Source organism: Rhinatrema bivittatum, chromosome 6 (genome assembly GCF_901001135.1).
Source record: "Rhinatrema bivittatum chromosome 6, aRhiBiv1.1, whole genome shotgun sequence".
In the NCBI taxonomy this organism is placed as follows: Eukaryota; Metazoa; Chordata; class Amphibia; order Gymnophiona; family Rhinatrematidae; genus Rhinatrema; species Rhinatrema bivittatum.
The window spans coordinates 208,907,938-208,928,576 of record NC_042620.1 but is presented as its reverse complement, the minus strand read 5'-3'; the positions used below and the strand labels follow the sequence as shown (position 1 = coordinate 208,928,576).

Below are 20,639 nucleotides of genomic sequence, written 5' to 3'. Positions count from 1 at the left end.
ATGGAAGCACAGAGAAGTCTGGGGCACTTTCCTCCACTAGAAAATTTGCACTTTTGAAAGTGAGCCCCAAACTACTTTCTTTAAGCTGATTTTTAAAACAAAGCATGCCCTTTTTCTGTAACAGCCAGAAAATAAGTACCTTTAAATAAATAAATGCTCTTGTTTGAAATTTGCCTCTCTTCTAACTGGAAGTTGTTGAGTACCCCGAGAAGAGTTTGTGACATTCAATGTGCCTGTGCAGTAAGGGAGCCTTAATTTACAATCTCAGAACCTGTTCTCACCCTTGTGTGAGATATTTAATTCCGGTTTAATTCTTTTAAGCGAAATGTTTGCAGATGGCCTGCTGAGGCTACAGATATAATACAGTCTGAGTGAATTTATTTTGTTTGTATAACTTGAACTGAACGCTTTTCAGCCTGAAAAGGAAAGTCCTCTTGACAACAATTTCTCTTTAAGAAGGCATGGCCTTTATGGCTTGATTGGGAAATGAGCTGTATGTTTCTTAAAGTAGCGTTGAGAAAAATACAATTCTTTTCCAGTCTGAGCAGATGAATTATGACGAACAATTTCTTTTTTTTTTTTCAGCTGTGCTAGGTTTTCGGATGATTGGTGGATCATGTTGGAGATCCTCTCTGTGAAGCTACTGAGCAAGAATTCCCCAAAGCTACAGTAGCTTTCTGGAGCATTTCTCTTCTATGTGTGCAGTATTGACAAGAATAGGGCATTTATAACTCTTCTAGCAATTATAAAACGGCACCAGGTAAACTACTTGTATTACCCAAACTGCCAATATTAACGTAAACCAAATTGCTTGCCCTTTAAGGACAGAATTAGTATAAGGCTTCCTGTTTGTATTGGTATTATGAGTTGTTTATCTGAGACAACTTCTTTCTATATTTGTGTATCCCTGCCCATTGTCTTTGCCAGTTCTTGTCTTTGGATTTCTTTAGAATCATACAAAAATAACTCAGTGGTTAGAAACATTGCCATATTTCATAAGGGACAAAGGAAAACAAATTTTAGTCTTCTGTGTAACAGGGACCATGAAGACCAATTGCCAGGAAAGAGTTCTTTGGCCAGACGTTTTGTTTCTGGCAGCTAGTACGGTCACTCTTGGCAGTGCACGCTTGGTTATCTCTGTTGTCTTCTGGTAATAGTGAGTGGAACAAAACCACGCTGGTGGTCACTCTTCTAAGGGTGGGTTTAATAATGCACTGGTAAACGTGTGCACTGCTGTGCAGAGAACGCAGGTTCGACTTGTCACCCGGCACCTGCTGCTTGGGCCAGCAGAAGCGGGGATTGCTGGGGGGAGGGGCTTTGTGTCTTAAAGGGAAGTGTAAGAAAATCCCACTTTCCAAATGCCTTGGCTAAATGAGAGCAGCCCTGAAATTCCTCTTACGGTATTTTCCTGTTCTCTTCCCTGTCCCCTCCCGCTTTTGGACTTTTATTGTACGTCATCGCAGGGGTGATGTAAAAGTTTTTTTATTTTGGCAGTGAAACCAGAGTTGATTTTTCCTGTTGGTCTTTGAATGGTCCCCTGGGGTTAGGGGAACCATAGTTTTGGGTTTTTTTGTTTGTTTTGTGGTGGGGGCTCCCCACGCTAGAACACAAGCTTTAAATAGAGCTATGGAGTATTCTGTTATGGTGTCTCCCTCAGGGTAAGGCTTGGTGGGCACACTGCCATCGTAACACAACTTTCAAGACCACGCGCCTAGTCTGGGATTGAAGCTGGCTGGGCCTTAATTGCAAGCAAGGTCTCTGAGGCCTCAGTCATGAAATCCTATTTTTAAAGCTATTATTAAGTGAGACTGCAGAGAAACAATAGTAAAATGCAGCCCTCCCCCCCCCCCCCCCCCCCCAATCCACTTGATGTATCTAACAACTACAGACTATAAAGAGATGTTTTTTCTGTTTCCCAAAATAAGAAAGGTTGTGCATTGGCTTCTACTAAGACATTTTCACAGTTTTGTGCCTTCATGCTGGTACTTGCCTGCATCTTGTTCTTCATCTTGAAGGTACACCCAGTTATATGCCTGTTTGACTGCTGCATATGTATGTTTAATGCTACACTTGCATGTCATAATTTTCTGAAGGTACTGTGCACAAGTTGAAAACATAGTGTAGAAGGAAATATGCTGGTGTATATAGCAGTCATGCACAAGTGACCAATTCAAGTGCACCAGTTGCTTTTAATACTGAAGCTGTAGCATAATCTTTGTAAATCCACTGCCGATTTTAGCTTTTTCTGCTTCCAGTGCCTTAACATATATACTTTTTTTTTTTTTTTTTTACCTTTATTGCCTTTGTTTTATTTTGAAACTGACAGATTGTCATTTAATGCTAGATGATGATTCTAACTTCAGTGGTAAACACAGTTGAAGGCCAGTATTTTGTTCTGGGTCTAGTTAAGCTTTCTGTGCTTACTTTGTTTTTTTCAGACTGTCATTTCATCACATGCTGGAAAGCCTCTTTGAAATAACCTTTTAATAGAGAACTCATTAGGAAGTTGATATCTTCTGCACCTTGAAACTCCAGGGTTACCTGACCTTGCTCTTGGAGGGGAAATGGAGGTTTTAAAAAGCCCTTGGAAAATGTCTGGCTTTACCCTCAGACATGAGAAATGCTTGCATCCTTGGAGCTAAGGTTTCAGTCTGGTCAGTAGATCTTTCTTTAAGAGTACTGTTTGTATGCCTGTAACTTGAAACCACTACAGGTGTTTGGGCATAATTGCCCCAGCAGAACAATAATTGAAAACATAGTAAATATTGCCTTTGCATTTAATGTAATGTAAAAAGGACATTTTCAGGATAAGCTGAAGACCAAAAATAATTTAAAAAAAAAATACTGTAAATTACTTTTTCACGTTTCTAGTCCTAAGAATACTTTGCAGTATTTCAGACCTTTCCTGTCTGCCGTTTTGGCAGTGGTAGTGCTGTTGGCTAGCTTGCTTAGCAATTTGAATTACTTTTCCGATGAGTGAATTTTGTACAGAGGTATTCCAGCCTTGTGCTTTTGCCAAGTTCAAATCCACCTAAAAGGTGGGAGAACCTTGAATTCTCAAGGGCCATAAATGAGTTGGTTCGGCAGGATATCCATAATGAATACACAGTTGAGATTTTGCATGTATTGGAGGAAAGGCAGGCAAATCTCTAAACCTTTTATAGCCAAAGACTAGAGGTTCACTACTCTCAGAAATTTCATCTTCCTGGTTTTTAGTGTTGCTTTTGATTTTTTGTAATTTGGCCTCAAAGAAATCTTATTCATTATTTTCTAGGCAAAGGTGATAAATGTGGATCCACTATGGTTAATCACTAAAGTTTAGAGAAAAATAATCAAAATTGTTAGAGGATGTGGTTAAGGCAGTTAGGCATAGCTGGGTTTAAAAAAAAAAAGAAAATGTTTCCACAAGTTCCTGGAGGAGTTGTGTAAAGGTAAAATATTTTGTGTTTTCATTTTGGTTTTTTTTTAAATGTTTTTGTTTCTTTAATTTAAAAAACAAACAAAAAAAGATCCCTCCTCTCCGGAAAAAGGCTGTGGCCAGGATCTTTACTTGGTCTGGAAGGGGAAATACTGGCAAAGCCTCGGCCCAGGCTGAAGCCTTGGCCTTCTGAAGGCCTAGGTCATGGTAGGCCGCTGTGACCTCTACCTAGGCACTATGCAAGGCACAGACTTTGAGACCTGGTCCTGACACATCAGCCTAGGCCCGATGCCAGAGCCTAGGCTGGATACCAGGGCCTCTGCCTCGGCAGTGTCATACAGCAAAATGGCGCTCTCCACTGAGGAGGATGCACCAGAGTTAATTTACTCGGATGTATCCCCAGTGTACAGCATCATTTGAAGAAAGAAGACTGAAGAAAGAAGAACAAAGACTCCTACAAAGTCTGGGCTCTAGCCTCCAGGCCTAGGCCTGACTTTGGGCTGGGAACCGGTGATGGGCTTGGGCTAAGGCCCAGGCATCAGGATGCGTGCCCTCTAGACCAGGCCCCAGCATCCGGCCTGGGCCCAGGACTTGGACTTGGTCAAGGTCCAAATGTCGGGACCTGGTGTTGGGCCTGGGCCTGCTCATGGCAATGGATTTTTGACAGATCAGGGAAGTGGGGGTCTAATTTCCTGTCCTGCAAAATTTTTCGGGGGAGGGGGCCTGGGCCGAAGCCCGAGCATTGCCCTTGGGTGTAAGCTGCTGCTCCTGTGTTGGGCCACAGCCTATGCCTAGGCGAGGCTCCAGCCTCAGGCCTAGGCCAAGGTGTTGGCGTCCTGCTCGAGCATGGACTATACAACTCTTTTCTTAGGGCCTCAGTCTATTCCCTAGGCAGGGCTTTGGGCCTAGGCCCAATGGAAATTTTTTTTTAAACAAAGGGAATGAATAGAATTCTTTTAATTCAGGGGCCCCTCAATTTGTTTTGGGGCTCCACAAAAGAAAGAAACTGGCCCTTTTCATTTCATTTTTCAAATTTGGTTTACCCAAATTCACATCCATATTATTAATCAAATTGATTTGGGGAATAGCCACTGCTTATTACTGGCTTTAGCAGCATGGTATTTATTTACTTGTAATCCTGGATTGGCCTCTGATGGAATCAGGATGCTGGGCTTGATGGACTCTCGGTCTGACCCAGTATGGCAGCTTTTTATGTTCTTATGAAAGCTAGCCATGGTTTGCTCTTCAATATTCACCTAGACCGTCATACTCCCACAATCTGAGCTATAGATCACTTTTTTTGGTGTTTTATGGTCCAGTAATGTTTTAAAAATGAGAGAGCAACATTCTCTTAAAAACCAAAACACATTTTGAACCTAGTAAGTTTCACAAAGTTACGCTGAATTAGCAAGAATGGGTCCACGAATAGGAGAGGAAGAGAGGATGTTAATCCCCCCTTCTCAATTGCAAGATAAGCCTCTTCATTTTTTTGGAAACCAGTTTCTAGCAGCTTACTTTCCTTAACACCTTCCCCACCAGTGCTTCATTACAAAATTCTACTTAAATGGGATGACGAGAGCTTGTAGAACAGGGCTATGCAGCCGATAGGATCAAGTAAAACAGGGATTTCATGGTGTGATTAGCCTGAAGCACTGCAGTGCAGATACCCTTCCCATAACTTTTGTGCTGCCACCATTTCAGCAGAGTACCACACACCGCTGGAATTTCAGCTTTAAGGGGCAGAGGGAAGAACATCAGTGACTTAAAAAGAAAATAGTTGCGTTTGCTGGCCACTGTTGAAGGTTAAGGAGGATGTGATGAGGGTAAGTGGTAGGCTGACAGTGAAAGATTGATGAAGTATAGACAGACTGCCCGAAGTAAACATCCGAATGTTTACTTCGGGCAAGAATTAGGACAAGAATGGCCAAATTACTTGCTGTGATTTAAGAAAAAAATAAAAACCATTGCAGAGAAAGATGTGATTGGAAAACCACTTTTTAAAAAAAGTAAGGTTGACAGCTGTGACTTTCATTGCATCACTTTCTTTACGCGCACATGCTGTCTTTATAAGCAGAAGCATACACTAGCTACACTATGTATAATTTGTGTTTAATGCCCTATACAATTTTGCTAGCTTTTCTCTGAACTGCAGCCTTCTTATCAATGTTTTAATGAAGGTAGAGCCTTCCTACGGTAGGCAATATTACCTCTCCTTTCTTGCTTATGATACTTTTCCTTATTCATCTGAGTGTACTCAAAAGATTTAATGAAATTTCAGACTTGTGAATGCTTTGAATTGCCAGAAGCTTTCAAAAGTGAACAAATTTGGAGATGATGTATTTTATTATGATTGATCACCCACCTTTTTTCACCCAAGACGAGGATTAAAGCAGTTCTGTTGTGACTATAGAAGCAGTTAATTTTTTAAATGTGCTTTATGATTGTAAACATTAAAAGCCAAGTCATTTCTTTAAATCCTCGGGACAGGTCTTGTTAAGGCAATTGCACTCTGTGGAAACCAATAACAAGGTTTTTACCTGCATGGCGCCAATCCTTTGGAAGACACTGCTATTGGAATTTTGTCAAGAAAAGGAGATTTTGAGGTTCTGAAAGCAGTTTAAGGCATTTGGGGGTGAATTTAAAAGCGTTGCTAGTGTTAAAAGGCCCATATACGCGAGAGCAACACACATTTTAAAAGCCGCAAATGATTTGTGTGCATATACGTGGGTACAAATAAAAAAAGAAAAAAAAAAAGGGCTAAGTTAGGGCATGTTGGCATTCTGAGGCAGGTTCAACATTATGTGCATAAATCTGTATTTTAAATTCGGCGGCTGCAACACGCAGCAGGCTGCTGGCCGCACATGTTTACTTCTGCTTTTGATGAGGTGTAAGTTTGCATAAATCTCTGGTAAGACCTAAAAGGACGGAGTGTGAGGGGTCTAGGTCAGCTGGGGAGAGTGCAGGCTGAAGAACCAGAGGGATCTGGATGACCTCGAGACGGACTGGGCAAACTGATTGTCTAAATGGTATAACTGGGAATGTCCTTCACGTGAGCATATTTTACAATCTGCTTACCTGTGCATGTTAAAGCCGACTAAGGAAGATATGTGAAGTACGTTTGCTCAAGTAACAGCTTAAAATTAGGCGCACACTTGCACAGTAGGCATAGTTTAAATCATAAGCACGCAATTGCGTGCATGGTTTAAAATGTCAGCGTATGTCTGCTCGCATTTTCAGCAGGCCTTGTGGTGGTGATTAGATTTCCAATGTTGGAGTTAAGCAGTAAGACGGTGGGGCCTTTTAATTGTATAAATTTGTGTAATTGTATAAGTTCTTTGTTTTGGCCATATGTGGACTAATTGTTTTGTTTGCCCTGTGAGTGACTATTACCAGCTGTCAGCTGATTAGCAGACTTTTTTTCTCAAAATAATTATTTGATTTTGATCCATAGTTTTATGGATACGATTTCATGATTTTGTTTGTTTTTATCATTTTTTTCACTGACTGGTTCAATCTTTCCATCCAGAGGTATGACAACATTCTCTAAATTTTAGTTTATGATTTATGTTCTTGTTTATATATTCAGAAATTTTGTGTGTTAAATTGTAATCTGCCTTGAGCTACTTGTCCAGGTAGGGCAGAATTTAAATGATTTTAAAATAATTGTGCACCAATTGGATCCATCATGGTCCTATGTGGAGCACTTTTAAGTGACTGGAACCCAGTCAGGTCATTTGCAACAGTGTAAGGCTGTTTCATAATCTAATTTTTTCATTTATCTTGGTATAGTCAGTCATTTTTATGTTGATTTGTGCAACTTTGTGGTTTCACCGCTTTGGGCAGTCTGCTATCCTGTAAAGCGGTATAAAAATGTTAATTAAATTAAGCAAAAGGGCTCGAAAATGCATACAAATACAGTTTTCACTGTCTTCCTGGTTACCATTTGAAATGCTGATCAGTATTTGGTGGTTCTGTATTTGTGGCAGATGGGCAGTGTGCTTGATCTCTGAGCAGATTACTTAGCAGTAACTTGAGGTTTTTCCTCGTTGCTGGCTGAAGGCCTGAATGTGCAGCTTATTCATTTTCAGATTCCAATAACTTTATTGGCATGTGCTGCCAAAGTAATATACATAATTAAAATAAAAGGGTGGGAAAAGTTACAAAATGGTAATAAATTAAGTAAAGGTACAGGTTATGGCAAGTACAGTATCAGGGATATGTCTTGCACAGAGCCAGCAGCGTAGAATGCAAAAAAAACAAACCCAAAAAACAGATTAGGTGTTGGCTAAACTCTTGGCGAAAGTATGCTTAGCTGCTACCTTCCAACTAGAGCTAATATTTACATGCGGGACTGAATATACAGGACTGTAGTGGTAAAGTTTATGGAGCACTGATAAGTGATGTCTGGCCTTCAGTCTCTGTTACAGATTATAGATTGAGATCCAGGCAGCGGCAGAAGTCGCGTGGCCTGTCCCTGGTTTCCTATCCAGGATCTCATGTTGAGCAATGCTTACACATTCACAAGTGGATTTTAGCGATTACTTGTCCGACTGCACAATTAGCCCCTGGCTACAGGGCATGAGAGTTTTCACACTTATTTACATTACAAATTAGGAATTAATTTTTGAACAAAATACTGTGACTTGTTTTTCCTCATGTGGGAGCCAATATTTAATTTTGTTTGTACAAGAAAGCATAGCAGATTCCTGTTGATACAATGTTGGGTCTGCAAGTCTGAATTTGCTGTCACCCTGTCACCAAATCTTTCTTTTCTAATTTGCCATCATGTCTTACCTTGAAGACATGCTCTTGGTATGATTTTCTATCATCACCTTTTGCTTCTTTCTCTGCAAAATTTAGCACATTTTAATGTTTTCAGGAAAGCATTTGTCTCCTTTGGGTACTGTTCAAACATCTAGGCTGCTTTGCTTCTGTAAAGCTGTACTATATGCTGTTTATAAACAGGGTCAAAACAAACACTTGCATCTATGTAGACCAGGGGTGTTCATGCTGGCCTGTGCCCTCCCCAGAAGGGTTTCAGGATATCCCTAATGAATATGCATGAGAACTATTTGAATATAGAGAAGGTAGTGTACGAAGATAAATCTCATGCATATTCATTAGAGAGAGATCCTGAAAACCTAACCAATTATTGGGGAGGCTCTAAGGACTGCTTTGAGCACTTCTGCTGTGGAGACAGGAGAAGAGAGATGTGTGTTGCTTTGGTACGGTGCCTTCTTTAATCCTTAAAGTGGCAGTCCTCCTAGAAACCTTCTCTTATTCAGACAGGAGTTTTAGAACTTTATTTTTTTATTTATATAAATTTTTCAAACTTTTCAACCAAGGCAATTGGTTATGTAGAAACTGATGCAATAACAAAATAAAATAATCACATTAGCCGTATATAAATCATCCCTTTAGCCCACAATCTTAGGATGGCTAAAAGGATGCAAATTTAAAGGAATAACTAACAGATGCAAAAAAAGAAAACCACTATCACAACTGCAGGCTTCTAATTCTTCTTCTTGTGTACAAATTAAGTTACAGGAGAGAGGGAAAAAAAAGAAAGCGATGAGGAAAGAGTGTGGAGATTGAGCTTGTACCTGTCTCTCATTAATAAACTGAGCAAGTTGGGCAGAGTCATAAAAATACATATTTAGCCCCCATCAGTTTACTTACACAGAAAATTCATCCAAAATATTCCCCCCAGCTCTTGTACACCTGGCCTCATCAATAGAAACCTTTCCCCTCTTATTTTGAGTAGACTTAACCATATCTGAAAACAGAGACTCTCAAATGAAAAAAAACAATATCTTTTTTTTTTATTTTTTTAAATCTCAATAAATAATCTCTTTCCAAATCTGATGACAAGAAGAGACGGAACCAAAATGATAAAGGGGATGGAACAGCTCCCCTATGAGGAAAGGCTGAAGAGGTTAGGGCTGGTCAGCTTGGAGAAGAGACGGCTGAGGGGGGATATGATAGAGGTCTTTAAGATCATGAGAGGTCTTGAATGAATAGATGTGACTCGGTTATTTACACTTTCGAATAATAGAAGGACTAGGGGGCATTCCATGAAGTTAGCAAGTAACACATTTAAGACTAATCGGAGAAAATTATTTTTCACTCAACGCACGATAAAGCTCTGGAATTTGTTGCCAGAGGATGTGGTTAGTGCAATTAGTGTAGCTGGGTTCAAAAAAGGTTTGGATAAGTTCTTGGAGGAGAAGTCCATTAATGGCTATTAATCAATTATACTTGGGGAATAGCCACTGCTATTAATTGCATCAGTAGCATGGGTTCTTTTTAGTGGTTGGGTAATTGCCAGGTTCTTGTGGCCTGGTTTTGGCCTCTGTTGGAAACAGGATGCTGGGCTTGATGGACCCTTGGTCTGACCCAGCATGGCAATTTCTTATGTTCTTATGTAATAATCTCTCCCTTGATTTTTTTTCAAAAAAGCAGTCAAATTTGAAATATCAGACTGGGTAGGCCCATTATCTTCTGACTTCTCTTTGTAAGGTGATAAATAATACAACATAGATATAGAAGGCATTAAAATATCAGGGAACATTAAGGGCTTCAGTTAAGTACTTTTTAAAAATGTCCATTGCGGAAATTAATAAACCTAAGATTCTTAGGACACATTTCTAATGTTTCCATCTTATTTTGGACAAATGAATGCAACCAAGGAAGTTCCAAGATCTTGGATAGCTAATAAACTCGATGCGAGTTTTTCAACCCTCTGCTTCACCATCAATACATCTTACCCTGCATTTTGCACATCTGTAGATAAAACTTGGTATTGAGACAAGAACTGAGTCAATTGAGCTGATAACGCTGCAGTTTTCTCCCACGTTCTGTCTAACGTTATAACTTCAGATCAGGGCCTTAGGGATTTAATTTTCGGTTGGAACTCTCACCGAGCCTATATCAGAAGAATCCTCCCAGGAACCGAAGGCATGGTAGTTTGGTTCGACTCGTCAGTGCTTCCAACAGCTCCCCAGCACAATGGCTGATACCTGCTCTCCTGCAACAGCCTGGTCCTGCATTTGCGAGATTTACAATTCCTCCTCAACCTGTGTCGTCTGCTTGTGCCGATTCAGAAGTCCTTTCTGGCTGGTATTCCGGCTGCCTAAAAAATTGAGGATGCAGCGTCGGGGAGCCTCCTCTCCTGTTACTCTCACCAGTGCTCCTTTGGAGTCCTCCATTGAAGTCAGTTGCTCCAGCCTGGTGAAGAAAAAGTCAATGGGGCCAGAAGGAGGAGCCATCACAGGGTAAGTCCATGCCTTCCCCTTCCACTTGCCCATAGCCAAAAAAAAAAAGGCAAATTCTCAGAGGAAACTCCTACCCACCAGAGCTGGGCTGTGTGTAGCCATTTTGGATCCTCAAGCCTATCATTCCAAAACAAAAAAAATTAGCTAATCCTGTCATTGTGGATTACAATAAACTGGAATGCAGTTGCTGGAAACCCACGACAGTGCATCACTGAATACTTTCACTAATTATTTATATAGTGCTATGAGATGTTTGCAGCACTGAATCAGTACACAGAATAGACAGGCCCTGCTCTGTGGAGCTTAACACTTAGTGCATCCAGCATTTGGGGAGAATCATGGAAAAGATTAATCTGTTCTAGACTAACCTTTGAGAAGTCAAAGTTTTGTGGTCACAGTAAAAATAAAATGCACTTCTTTTCCATGAAAGAGATCTTCACCAAGCATCAGCAGAGAATATAAGAGGTGCTGTGCTGGGTCAGACCACTGGGTTCACTAAGCTCAATATCTTGTCTGACAGTGGCATGTCTAGGTCGCATGAAAGTGATGGAGAAATTAGAAATGGCATGATAGACTTGAAGTCTGTAGGTCTGTTCTAAAAATTCTTTGCTTGTTCCTTCTTGTGCACTTCCTGCATTTTATTCCAGAGATAGCTCGGTCTGTGAATAATTTACAGCACCTCATTAAAAATGCACATGGTGCTTAAGCCTGGGTCTGGTGTGGGGGTGTGTCTTTTTTTTTTTCTTCTTCAGAATGGAGCTCCAAACTACTTGCCATTTTGTGCAAGACTTGTACAGAAATGAATAGCTCCACTCTGAAAGGTGTGTGTTCAGGCTGACAAGGTCATTGTTTCTCTTTGTACTCGTTGGTCTTCCATTTTTGTGGTTTTTCTCCTTTGCCACCTTCTGGCTTTCTGGTATCAAGCTTTTTATCAGTTTCTGTGGGACTGTCCCATGTGATCAGAGCTTCTGAATTCTCTGCAGCTCTTGTCGGGGTGTGATTCCAGTTTGTGTCTGATATTCTGATGTTAGCGTGCTCCTATTTTCCAATGGATGAGCTATGGTATAATGTATTATATCTTTCTGTATACCACTCTTCTGACATCTGCATGGGGAACTCAGCCATGAGATAGGAAACATTCTCCAGTTTCCTGCTACAGAACTTGCATTTCTCTGTATGTTGTTTGTTTTTTTTTTTATTAATGCAGTAAGAAGAATATTTTCTTTTCCCATTCCCTTCTTGATCACCTCCTTGCTATTGCTTGGAGGCATTGTTACTTTAAAATGTTTACTACACTGTTTTAGTAGAACAGGAAGAGGGGGAGGGTGGTGTCTCTCTCTCTTTTTTTTTTGTAAAGCAGTACTTGCCCATATTCAGATGTTTTCAGCCACTTTGTGGCTCCTTAGTTGTGTTTGGCACGAGCTGCAGCTCCAGTGCATTAGTCAGACGCACTAGAGGAGCGGCTTCCTGATGGCATCCTGAGCCTTGCCAGCTCAGTTTTTCCACCAGTAGAGAGAGATTGCCAGCCCATCCTTCTAAACTTTCAGTGGGTAAATAGATTTTACATTATTCCATGGTCCATGTGTGAACACAGTCAGCTGTTGGGGGGTGGGGGAAGCTCCTGTTTAAGACCCATCTAAGGGTGATTTAAAACTATACAGATACATAGGGAGGGGATTCAAATGAAGACCCAAGCTATCTAATGTGTTACAGCAGTTTTCTTTTCTTTTCAGACACGATGATTCAATTAAGTAATATAATAGCCTACATATAGTAAGCTTGCACTGTCCCTCGCCCTGTACCTAGAAATACAAGAGCCGGAAGAAGCAAAACCTCTCGGATGGGAGGAATAGTTCTTTTAAGTGCAGGGTTGGATTTAAGATTGTGGCACCCATAGGCAATGCCATGGCGATAGGAGCCCCTTTGAAGCTGTGTGCTGGTACATATGACACTACAGCAAGAAGAATCTGGCTTCTCCATGCTTGGATATTTGGTGCCTTTAGCACCCTAGGAAACTGCGTATGTTGGCTGAGCCTAAATCCAGGCCTGCTTAAGTGTGGGGTTTTTGACTGGGCTCACTGATTCACATTGTCTGGTATTATGTGTATGACATACTGCTTTTATTAATAGGGTCTACTAGTGTACAGTAACTAGAGCCATTCTTTTAGTTGAGGGCTATAGGGAAACTTTCCTTTATTCTCCCCCCCTTCCCCCCCCCCCCCCAAAAAAAAACAAACCAAAAACAGTTGTGTGTATGCTTGTGAGCAATTTTTGTGTGGAACAGATTTAAAATAATCTCTCTTCATACTACTCTTGCTTAAGCAAAGTCATAAGACATGCCATACTGGGTCAGACCAAAGGTCCATCAAACCCAGCATCCTATTTCCAGCAGTGGCCACTCCAAGTCACAAGTACTTGGCAAGTACCCCAAACATTAAATAGATCCCAAATCTAGTGGTTACTGTGTTAGTGCACTTGAATATATAGAAATAAGGGTCAACAAACTAATTTTGGGGATATCTTTTTACAGGACCAGTTTTCAAGCACCGTTCCTTTTCACCCGCTAGATCGGTCCGTGACACTTGGGGATTGTCCCCCACTCCACAGCTATCGGATACAGAGGGCTCACCGCCTTCATGATCTCGTTCTGGTCATAAAGGAGGCGTGACTGCGGGGGCCGTTGCCCATAGTCTCTTGTCTCCCAACGAGCTGCGGATAAGTGTACACAGACTTCCTCTCAGAGACAGGGTGCAAGCCCTAAGCCTGGTAGATTGTTAAGCTCCAGGGGGCAACAGTTCTTTGGCGTTGTCTTTTCCTTGGAGCTGCCTCCCTGGTAGCCCCCAGGTTCAGGAGCCCAGGTGTGGATCCCTGCTCCCGAGGGACTAAGGAGCCCCCTAGGAGGACCTCCACTCCTTTGGGAATGGAGAATCTCTGAGGGGACCCAGCTCTTTTAAAGATTTCTATGGGGAACTCTAGGTATCTCTTCCCTGGCTCTCTCTCTCTCTTTCCTTCGGTGCCATTCCTCTGCCTTGGACCTTTGTTCCTCCCAGGTTGTGTGTGAGAGACACAAACTTACGGCAACGCCAAGGCAGAGGAGCCATATTCAGCGTCACCACTGCGTTTGGGTGGTTTTTACAGTTCCTGGAGCTGGGGAGTAACTGAGGGGGCTCGATAAGGAGTTGGAGGCAGATACTGCAGCACTGGAGTTGGTGGGCCAACTGCAAAAAAAAAAGGAGAGTCACCACAGCCCTCCGGGGCCACAGATGCGATTCCTGTGGGGCAGAGAGAATCCCTGGCATCACCAGATCCTTCTGCCTGGTGTGTGATGGAAGGCCTGGCCTATCCACCTTAGTTAAGCCCGATGAGGAATCTTTCAGTGCAGGAGAGGAGTAATGGGAAGCTGCAGGGCTGACAGCTGCTTCCCCTCCTGCTGTGCAGAAGAAGGAGTTGCTGGGTCTCTGGCACAATAAGGCCCAGCAACATTGCAGATGGAAGGGTCACCTAGGGAAGGAACTGCAGGCCAGGGCCCTTAATACAAGCCCTTGGGCTAGACTCGATGAGAGACCGGTGGGGAGGGGGGGGGGGGGTTTGGGTTTACCCTGCAGGGTTCTTGCTGGAGTTTGTATTAAGTGATGCACCAGGCTTTCTGTTGCATGCATTAGTGAGGTCGCTTAAAGAAGCAATCGCCTCGGTTTACCTACTAAATGGCAAACAAAGCAGCAGGGGCGCTCCGTGCTCATTCTACAAGGGTGCGGTGGGCATCCTGGGCAGAAGTATCTTTCATCTCCCCAGGTGAGATCTGCAGTGCCACTACTTCCTCATTCCTGCAGTCATTTGCCAAACGCTGGATGTGCAAATGGAAGTGTCGTCCGCCTTTTGGTTCTGGGGTCCTCAAGGCAGCCCTGTCTTCCCTCCATTTAGCCTAAGAGTGGGTTTTCTATTTCCCAAGTGTAAAGGACTGATCTAATAGGTAAAAGGGGAGAAACAGCACAGTCTCCGTTTTTAGTAGTACAGAATCAACTAGGCAGGAGGTTTTCTGTATTCCACCGGGAAGCTGCAGGTTATGTTTACAAATTACAGCTTAGTAAAGTGACGGGTAGGATGGGGGGGGAGAAGAAGTGGGTGCTTGACAAAAGTGACAGGCCCCTTGCTGTAAAGTTTTACTGTCTGATGGGTGAGAGAGTTTCAGAACCAGACAAGAATGCAAAGCATTTTGAAATGAAGGCAATCAAATACTTTGGAACCACCAAACAAAGACTTAATAAAAACATTGACTTTCTGACCTGTTGTTACACACGAGCCACTTGGAAATGTAATGGTCTCTCAAGCCCTCCTCCCCCACCCAATCCCTTTTGCTGAGCTGTAACTGTAACCTTCATTGCATTTATTTATTATAAGGATTTGGTACTTGCTCTCCTATTTTGAAGGATCTCTGGATTACCAAATAATTTATATCCATGTTATAGTATATAGGCACAGTACATAATATAATATATGAACATAGCGCCATAGACTGATATGGTAAAAAGAGTGATTGGGGTGAGAGAGAGGATTAGTGGGTAACTGATGTAATACTTGCTACATAAACCTGGCACATACGCAGCATTGTATAAAACAAACTTGAAAATGGTGGAATCTAGAGCCAGAGTGTTAGGGATGAGGGAGGTCGGTGGTATGAGATCGTATTTTAGCCTATTGGAGAGGACCATGTTATCTAGGAAGGGTGAGCTCAGTGAAGGAGCTGGGTCTTTATTGTATAGCAGAAAGTTACTATAGTAGTGGCTGGTCTGGACTCTTTTTTTGAGCGAGAGTTCCTGAGCCTGGGGGTGCTCTTATACAAGTCCAGGCCTCATGCCTGCTTCGCTCTGTGCTATTCATGACCAGTGTAACAGCATGCTCTTCACTGCCCAGATGAAGGGAGCAGAGCTTTCAAAAGCCAGTTACAAGTGGATTAACATGGTTTAGTAAAAAGGTACAGCCTACAACTTTTTGTTGACCCTTATTTTTGTTGTCCTTAGTTTAAAAATACAGTAGGAAAATTATAGTAGTTGTCTGCCATTTGTATTTCATGCAGTTTTTTTTTGTTCAGAAAGGATCCCAATGTGCTTTACAGTTTGATGCTGTAGTAGCATGTTCTGAGATGGATTGATTAACAATGCAAATCCTAGTGCCTGAACTGCAAGGAACAAATAAATGCAGAGTGGGGAAAGAAGAATTTAAGTCATTTGCTAGTCTTTCATAATTGGGGAAACTGGTGATACAGGGAAATCAATTACATTGGGATGGTACCTCTATAATGTCAATAGAAAAGAAGAGTCTGTGGCACACGTACTATTTTTCCTTCTCTATCTTCTTATCATACCACCTTAGTAGGAACTGAATCCTAAATACAAGGTACAGTAGAAGTGAATGTGTTAGTAAGGAGGTATCATTTTAATCATGAATTATCAAGCTTATGATTATCTTGCACGGCTACAGATGATTCGCTTATGTCTTGTGCTGAAGACAGGAAAAAGCTCCTCCATCCCCTTACTGAGACTCATGTTCTGAGATGATAAAAAATCCCCTCATATATACAATTAAAATGGTTAAAAGACCTGTTAATAGTCCTGAACCACCTCTTGTACTTGGATTAGCTTGGATAAACTGAGCTTGGATAACCTTCCACTTAAATGCTAGGCAGAGAACTATTCCATGCACACTTTTTAAAGGAAAAAAATAGGTGGACTATAACAATTTATGATATAGTGTACAAAGAAATGCTTTTAAGCTCTTGCCATTCTTAAATAGAAAGGTCAGTTGTCAAGCCAAGAGACATAAAGTTTTATAAAGACTGCAAGCCAGAAAATCATGGAATTGGAGCATTTAATACATCTGGGAGTTCATATTTGCTTTCAGAATGCTTCTGTAGATCAAATAAGTTTCAAGTCAGGTGTCTAAGCACTTTTTGAAACTCACGCTGTTAGAGAAGCACTTCAGTGTATGTCAAAAAATGATATTTTATGAGACACATTAGTGAAACTTTTCATTTCTTGTTGAAAACATGCAGAAAGTCTAGACCTGCAGGTACTTAAGAGATTTGGGATTTTTGTATATTAAAGCAATTTGTGTTAAAATTTGGGAGATGCTTTGACAAAATGGCATGAATTTCCACATATCCTTTTCTTCCTGCTAGACCAGCTCTTACACATGGGATTTCTTATCCTCTCAGTGGACGGAAATAGAGAACACCCCTCTTTCATGGCCTCACTTGGGCTATAAGGGAGATGTGGCTCCCAGCAGTTGCCAGTAGTCTGTCTCCTGCAACTGCGGACATGAAGACTGGTGGTCTAAACCTCCCAGAGCCTAGGAGCGGCCCTGGCCTGGTAGAGTCTTTGTGCTCCTGGGTTAGCAGTCTCTTGGGATTGATTGTCCCAGCAGAAGTGGGGGCTACTTGTGGGTATGAGTCCTCACTCTTTTGCTCTCTTTCTCCCTCTGCCTTCCTTCCTCTGTTTGCTGGTGGTGCAACAAAGTTTAAAAAAAACAAACAAACAAACCAAACTCAAAACAAACCGGTGAAGAGGAAACAAAAGACTGCCTGGGACAGTGGTTGGAATCATGGCAGACTCCTGGGTGGGGTAAATAAGTCTGAGGGTTCCTGAATGGGCCAGCACAGTTTTGTTGTTCCGCCCTCCAGGGGATCTGGGAGCGGCCACGTGCACAGACACAATTAAAAAAAAAAACAAACAAAAAAACCCCACAGGAGCCCTTTTTATCAGTGGCATTAGTACTGCAAAAAAAGAGCATGTGGGGCGGCAGCTGCAGGACAAGCGCTGTCATAGGAGATCAAACAGTGCGGCAGGGAAAGCAAAGAAGCATTGCAGCAGCAAGCAAGTCCCACTGAAGCCATTCATCAAGGCAGGGGGTGGTACGGGCTGCAGGGCTAAGCAGGTCCCCAGCTTGGCAGAGTCATCGTGACTGTCTGTGAGGGTGGTCCCGATTTAGGCTTTCGGGAGGGGGTGGACTCCCCTTCCTCTCTAGCCAGGAGAGAGCAAGCTATTGAGGATTCATCAATTGAACTGCTTCAGCTGAAGAAAGGTCCCTGCTCCCAGGGGGCATCTTTCCACCGTTCCTCCCCCAACACTGGCGCAGGTAGAAGCTGAAGTTCCAAATTTCCCATTAGGGGAAAGCAGGCGGCTGGGGCCTGGCAGGGAGTGTTTTCTCCCTAGTTTGTGGTATTGAGGCACCAAGCATTTTGTGCCCTTCCCTAGAGAAGTTGGTCAGAAATCTGGGGCAAACAAAACCCCAAATATTGCCAGAAGATAGGGCTCAACTAGGGACGCGAGGCCCAGACTCCAGCATCTTTGGGATCTGCGCAGAAACAAGCCAATTAGGTGATTTCTCCCCCCTAAAAACACTAATCAAATTAAGGCTAATTCCTTTTGAGGGGCCTGAAGAGCTAAGGTGGAGCCCCCTGTGGCATTAAGAGGAACCTGCCCAAACCAATGATATGAGATGGGTCCCTCTGACACTAGTACCAGTAGGCGACCATCTGTTAAAGTACTATTCAGAATGTACCCAAATCATGTCAGACTAATGGGTACTCAAAATCGTTCAAAGGGGTGTAATAGTCTGGTCCCAAAGGTCTTTACGATTTCCCTATGCACTTTGCAGATAGAAAGATAGGTGGTAGGGGACAGTCTTGGGAAGCTACACCATCTCCAGGCTATTGTCCAAGTGCCTTCTCGGGAAACAGGACTAATTATTTCATGGTGATAGTCGGACGGTTCCTTCTGACTTATTCTGGCCTTAAAAGGTGTAAAGTGCTTCCATATAGCCCACGCCACTTGGGCATGATAGCAGTAAGAAGAGGAGAGTACTTAGGTTTTCTGGAACTCACAGGAGCATATTTTCATATTCCCATTCAAGGGTCCCATCAGAACCTACTGCAGTTCTGTGTAATGGTTCAACATTTCCAGTTCCAGATGCTACCCTTCAGACTAGTGACAGCCCTCAGGACCTTTACCAAACAGGGCATAATGGTGCACCCCTCATTTTGGAAGATTAGCTCATAAGGGCCAATGTGCTTAGGAGAACTGTCAGACCTCAGTGGCTGTTGTCCACATCCTGCAGCAGTTGGGCTGGGTAACAAATTATTCAAAGAGCAATCTAATACCTTCCCAGACCCTGGTGTTTCTAGGAGTCCTGTTTGAGTACTGAAGCGGTGCGGATCACCCTATCCCAAGCAAGGTCTCCAAGTTGATCGATCAAGTGTTAGTCCCTTTCCTTGGGTACTTCCTGAGCATGACAAGCTCTCTCCAACTCTGTATTACTGGACCTGGTTCCATAGGCCAAGGCACACATGCTTCCTTTGCAGCAGTCCATACTGTCACGCCGGTCCACTGCATCTCAGAATTGCCAGCTTCTGTCACCATTACTGCCCACTATAAGAGAGAGCTTGGACTAGTGGCAAAAACCTTTCAACCTTCAGAAGAGTGTGAGCCTAAAGTCTCCTAGCTGCACTGTGGTAACAATGGGGGATGGGGAGTTCATTTCCAGGGCCTGATAATGCAGGGGCACTGGAAAATGAAAGAAGCATCCTAGTTGTTAAACAGGCTAGAGACAGCCATCAGACTGGTACTGCAACATTTTCTCACCCAAGGGAAGGCAGTTAGTCATATCAAACAATGCCACAGCAGTGGCTTATATGAACAAGCAAGGAGGCACTCAAAATGGCTCTGCTGAGTGAATGGGCAGAGGAAAACTTACTATTTCTATCAACAGTTTACATAGCAGGGAAGGAAAATCTCCAAGCTGACATCCTCAGCAGAAATAGACTGGATCCAAGGGAAAGGAAGTTGAGACAAGAGGCATTTAGTGAGTCATTGGCCATGGCCAACATGCAGTCTGCTCTTTGTCTTTCTACGCTGGTTCCTTATAAGCAGAATGATAAAGGATAGAGGATCATCCATCACTGATCATTCTAGTGGCCCTATCATTCTACCACAGCAGGCTGTCTTATGGCCTGGCCCTTGAAAGGGCATGTCTGCACAAGAGGGGCTGTTTTCAGCATTAATATCAGCCATGGTAAGGAAACACAAGATCTCTCTTGCTCTCTCTCGCACTCTCTCTCTCTCTCGCGCATACATCAGAATCTGGTGGATCTTCAAAGGGTTCTGCCGTAACAATCAAGTCTCTCCATGGAAATCGGATATCCTGCCAAACGTTTTGCAGAGCAGCCGGGACAAAGGCTTAGCCCTCAATTCCCTTAAAGTGCAAGTAGCATCTATATCTTGCCGTAGGGATCAGATCAAGGGCATCCAGGTGGCACTTGCCTATTGTGTACTGTTTATATATAGTACAGTTTCTGAAAGAGGTAAAGTGCCTTTGGCCTTACTTCAGACCACTGTTCCCCCAATGGGATCTTAATATAGTCTTAAGAGCCTTAGTGAAGTATCTGTTCGAGTTAGGTTCTCAACAGATGCTTGTTTACTATTTCTGAAGCCCAGCTTTCTGTTCTGCCAGGTGTATCTTGGAACTACAGCCCTCATGTAGAGATCCTTGGTGTTTTTTACAGACTGTCACTCTGTGGCTAGTACTGTCCTTTTGCCCAAGGTGGTATCTTTGTTTCACTTAAATCAGTTGATTTTGCTCCCTGCTTTTAGAATTGGCAAATATTGGGGCAAAAATAGCAGCATGCATCTGCTGGACACGTGCCAGATACTCCTGAGATACCTAAAAGTGACAAACACTTTTAGAAAGTCAGAGGTGGTTTGTATTGCTTGCTGGTCCCTTTAAAAGGGAAGTAGCCTCCAAGACTACTCTGGCTAGGCTACCTTCTTTCGGGTAAACAGGTGCTGGCCGCACTCCATGCACATTCCACAAGAGAGCAGGGGGAGGCCTCTTCAGCCTTTCCAGAAGAAATGTGTAGGGCAGCCATATGGTCGTCCCTGCATGCCTTTGCAAGA

The 20,639-nt window shown here is 42.7% G+C and overlaps 1 protein-coding gene across 3 annotated transcripts in view; it reads left to right on the top strand.

The window, feature by feature from the left end:
* Window positions 1–20,639, top strand: part of PLS3 (plastin 3) — a 228,319-nt gene that overhangs the window by 41,420 nt on the left and 166,260 nt on the right. The window contains exons 2-3 of one of the 3 annotated variants that reach the window (XM_029606506.1): window positions 586–760; window positions 2,439–2,654. The exons of 1 other annotated variant lie outside the window; for it this stretch is intronic. The gene's annotated coding sequence lies outside the window, so the exon portion shown is untranslated. The remainder of the gene's footprint in view (window positions 1–585; window positions 761–2,438; window positions 2,655–20,639) is intronic. One more of the 3 variants, XM_029606503.1, reaches the window with a different exon arrangement.